The sequence below is a fragment of the Octopus sinensis genome, linkage group LG11 (assembly GCF_006345805.1).
Source record: "Octopus sinensis linkage group LG11, ASM634580v1, whole genome shotgun sequence".
In the NCBI taxonomy this organism is placed as follows: Eukaryota; Metazoa; Mollusca; class Cephalopoda; order Octopoda; family Octopodidae; genus Octopus; species Octopus sinensis.
In genome coordinates, this window is record NC_043007.1 from 71,036,648 (window position 1) to 71,041,647 (window position 5,000).

The 5,000-nt window shown below is 38.9% G+C and overlaps 1 protein-coding gene and 1 long non-coding RNA gene across 5 annotated transcripts in view; one reads left to right on the forward strand and one right to left on the reverse strand.

Annotated features, from left to right (window-relative positions):
• The window catches only part of LOC115217708 (unconventional myosin-X), a 560,656-nt gene that overhangs the window by 216,444 nt on the left and 339,212 nt on the right, over positions 1-5,000 (forward strand). The window lies entirely within an intron of this gene.
• LOC118765475 overlaps positions 1-5,000 on the reverse strand; it is a 16,025-nt gene that overhangs the window by 8,285 nt on the left and 2,740 nt on the right. Inside the window, exons 2-3 of the long non-coding RNA XR_005001342.1 lie at positions 313-321; positions 260-262 (exon numbers count right to left, since the gene is read on the reverse strand). This is a non-coding gene — a long non-coding RNA (uncharacterized LOC118765475). The remainder of the gene's footprint in view (positions 1-259; positions 263-312; positions 322-5,000) is intronic.

The window sequence follows — 5,000 nt, forward strand, 5'->3', positions numbered from 1 at the left end:
TGATGTTTAGAAGACAAGAAATCCTGCTGATCATTGCAAAACTGAAGCTTTAAAAGCATTTTGTGTATATACACAACAACGCTAGAAATCCACTTTGTCTCTGTCAAACTTTAAGCACCCTTTCATCTCTTTCTTATTCATCCTTCCAGCACACTTCTAACCTCTGCATTATTCTGTTGCTCTTCACTGTTTCTGTACTTCCACTCATTACCTCCTCTCCCCTGAGCCACTTCTATTGACATCCATCCATCATTCTTACCAGCTTTACCCCATCTCATATTTACCATGGACTACATCTTCATTCTTGCACACCATCCTCTACTTTCATCCCTACCCCTCTTCCTAACCACCCCTCACTTCCCTTTCTCCATCCACCTGCTAAATTTACTCTGCAACCGCTCCTGATTGTCTTGTCCCCTAACACTTTTAATCATTTTCTTCTGCCTTGAACATAACTCCCTTTCCAACTTCACCCTATTTACTCCTACTCACCCTTATATAAGGTGGAGTAAACATGTATCTCATCTTCAGCAAGAAACATATTCTTGTCTCACTTCTGAAAGCCCTGTTTGTGTGTGTGTGTGTGTGTGCATGCGTACATGTGCTTGCATATGTGTGTGCATGCGAGAGAGCATAATTGGGACCCTCACTTAATCAGTTACCTCTTTGCATTACTTCCCCATCACATCTCTTTCCTGCTGTAGCTCTCCCCACCCCTCATTCTGTTACCATTTCTCTTTCTTGCTACCCAGAATCATCTCATTTGTAAGCCTCACATTATAGGCGCAGGAGTGGCTGTGTGGTAAGTAGCTTGCTTACCAACCACATGGTCATGGGTTCAGTCCCACTGCATGACACCTTGGGCAAGTGTCTTCTGCTATAACCTCGGGCCGACCGAAGCCTTGTGAGTGTATTTGGTAGATGGAAACTGGAAGAAGCCCGTCGTATATGTATATGTGTGTGTGTGTGTGTGCTTATGTGTCTGTGTTTGTACCCCTAACATCGCTTGACAACCGATGCTGTTGTGTTTATGTCCCTGTATCTTAGCGGTTCAGCTTAAGAGGCCGATAGAATAAGTACTAGGCTCACAGAGAAGCTCTGGGGTTGATCTGCTCGACTAAAGGTGGTGCTCCAGCATGGCCACAGTGAAATGATTGAAACAAGTAAACGGAAAAAGAAAAGAAGAATTATGTTGGTCATCCTGTCCTAGCACTGGACCATCTAATATCTCTTGTATGCTATATATGTCTGTTTGTCTGTCTCTCTCTTTCTCTCTCCCTCTCACTCTCCTTCTCATGCTCTCAAGCAACCTACCCAAACATGCCTCCTTTCTTTCCTTTCCCTCTCCTTTGCATCATAATTACTGTCCTGTTGCTTGCATCTCCCTACCTTCTCCAACCCTTGCACCACTGGCCTCTCCTACCCACATACCCATCACTTTCTCCATCCACTCCATTAACCCTATCCATTCGTTACACATCTTGCCTACTTGCCCCTTACCAATTTTTCCCCTATATCTTGCCAATTCTCATACACCCTCGAACCCCTTCCTCCTCCATCCCCATCTCCACATGCTTCTAGCTTCTCTGTCTCCCCCCACCAATACTCACCTCATACTTAGAGGTGCCACCTGGACATCTCACCATTATTCAGCCCTTTAGACATACCACTGGTTCATTCTGACTCTCTCCCAAAAATGTGAGTAGCCATGGAGCTCCTTTACAAGAATCTGCTCTAACCCAACTCTTTCTCATGCTCTAGACCTTCCCCCCCATCTTGGTTTTATAGACTTGTGAGCTACATGGCAACTTCACTAGAGCCAGTAGCATTAAAAAAGCACCTTGTACACTCTGTAAATTGGTTGGCGTTAGGAAGTGCATCCAGCCTTAGATACTGTGCCAAAGCAGAGACTGGGGTACATTGCAGTTTTTGGACCCATCAGCACCTTGTCAAAACACCCGACTCCTGCCAACCTGGAACATGGATGGTAAAGGATGATGATATATGTTTGTGTGTTTGTATATGTGTGTATATACATATATATCTATATATGTGTGTATATATCTAAATGTTTGTATGTATTTATGTGTGTGTGTGTGTGTGTGTGTGTGTGTGTGTGCATGCATGTGTGTGCATATATATATATATATATATATATATATATATATATATATATATATATAGGTGCAGGTGGAGACAATAAGGTGGCTGGGATCGTTCTCAAAATAAGTTGTTTTGGTTATGCTTCAGCAATGATATACTTAGCCAGGATCATTCCATGGCTTTCTGTCTCATAGCCAACCATTGTTCTTTCTTCTTCAAGAAACCTATGCCTCACAGAGTAAAGGTAGAATGGTACCAATGAAGAGATTGATACACTGTCCTCTGGGCTCATCTTTATTTGAAGCAAACACCGTCTACTCTGCTCTTACTCCATGTGAGATTTCAGTGTTCATGTTTCAATATATATTTATCTGTCTCAAACAGATGTACTGCTTTGACTCCTCACTATCATCACTTCTCATTACTAATAAGCCTTTTGCAATTTTTGTAGTCTCTATATTTTTTATTCAAGCAATTTATTATGAATCCTCCTATAGAGGAACTCTGGGTGTCCAGTTCTGTCAGTATGGTCTACAGCAGATTTATGATTCATCGGATGAGCACAGCCTTGTCTGTGAGTCAGAGGTGTGTAAGTTGCTTACCATTGTTGTTGATGCCACCTTTCCAATCAGTTTCTCATGTTGATACTTGAAGCGAAAAACTTTAGGGAAGTGATATATTCTTGTTATGTCAACTCTTCTCCACCAGAAATCTTAGGGTGGTGGCAGTGGAACTATATCAATGGTATATCCTGAGTTCACTTCCCTGAGAAGTTTGATGTATTGGGCCTCAATTCCTTGCATCTCCAGACACATCAGCACTGCATTCAAATTGATGCTATTGAAGGCCATACCATAATCTAATCTATAATTTATGCAAAGAGGCGACTCATATCCTTTTGCTCATTTTACATGTGTTAGAACAAATATGAGATCTAAAAGACTGGAGTTCTTCCAAAAACCAGCTTGCTGCCTATGGAAAGACTGTCTTGTAGAAGCAAGAACATAATTGATTTGCTAGAGGTCAGAAGCCGGCTAAAATGAAGAGGCCTGCTCACCCTGCCAACATGGGTGGTATCATTTAAAACACTGTGTAAAGATAGATTCAGCCACCTGCTGGTCAATTAGATCACTCTACAAGTGACCAGAGCTTGCTATGAATTTTAAGTAGCTGAAGGTTGCCAAAGAGTCAGATTACAAACCTTACCACTTACCACTGAAAATCATTGGCAAAGAAAACCAGTAAGATTCATCTAATGGAGAAGAAAGTTAAGATCAAATGTGGTATACTAAGATTTGGCAAGACACATTGAAAGGAAGAACTGAATGTGAGATGGATGAAGGGAAATGTCATGAGACTGGTCAAAGTAGAGAGTGTGAGAGGAAGAGTTGGTATGAATTCCACTGTTATTTTGAAAATTGTAAAATGGTTGGAAGTTTATAGGGAACCATGAAATATAATAATTTCTTTTGCAACTATATTTTGTTTGAGATTGTTGATTTTTTTGATGATGCAAAAGTTCACATAAGTAGTGTTGAGTGTGCATTAGAAGGCAACATTTCTTAATGCTCCAGTCCTTGTTATACAGTGTGTATGTGAGCAAATATTGATAGTCCATGTCATCACTTATCTGCAAAATGGTAATGGGATGTTTATATTCACTGTTGACACTATGATCAGCTGCTCTACACTTCTAGAACCGAAGATGAGGTTGATAGGAGAAAGTGTGTTCATCTCTAAAATGGTACTTGAAATGTATCTCCTGCCAACATTTAAAAATGTGTGTGAAATGAGCAAATAAATAAGTATATAATATAAATAAAACATTATAATACAAGGGAGAGGGAGAGAGAGAGAGAGAGAGAGAGAGAGAGAGAGAGAGAGAGAGAGAGAGAGAGAGAGAGAGAGAGAGAGAGAGAGAGAGAGAAAGAGAAAATAGCTGGTATTACTCCATCTGGAAAATAAATGGACCAGAAGTATTCTTAAATAAATCATTCAGTTTAATAGAATTCTGATAGACTCCACTTGAAAAGTTATCTTTCATGTATGAAATGAAATTGGTCTCCAATATGTTCTTACCAGTCAAATGTCTAATGAAGTGTGTTATGGTTACATAGATAATATAATAGTATGGTTACTAATTTGCGTAAATAGCATAGATCTAATTCAAGGAGATTAAAAAATGAGCAGAAGATTTGATAAATGTGAAATGAGTTTTATTTTATTTGAAGCTATTATCAAACATGATGTATTGTCTTTTACTCTTGGAATTCTTTGATGTTTAAAATAATTTGAAAAATGAGTAAAACAGGTGTGTTGAGAAAAAACACACAGATAAAAATGAACTCATTCTTACAATGTGTGGAAACCAGAGTATCCAGAGAAACAGAGATAGCCAAATATTGGAATCGTAATATAGGTAATGATGAAGAAATAAGAGTTGCAATAAGCCCCAATCGTTGGAAATTGTTGGAAAGTTGGAAATTTCAAAGATTGTCTTGTCAACATCTTGTCCATGTTTATGGCATTTACCATCTGTGATATAAATAAAGAAACTTTAAAGAGACTTCCATCTTTTGAATAGCCAGCATAGAATTGGTTATTAATAAATCAATACGCAGTCCAGCAAGAATTGTCCATGTTTATTTCTGGAGTTTATTAATGGATGATGATGATGATGATGATGATGATGATGATGATGATGATGATGATGTTGATGATGGCCAAAACCTATGTTTTCTGGAAATTGAAGTATTCTGAATGGAAACAGCCACACCAATTGGTATGCGTAGAATTCTGGACATAATTACATCCTCTTCTTTGATACACTCAGTGAAATTAATTAATCTATATGGTATGTGGCGTAAGCTCTTTAACCAATAATTTTGTCCTCTTGT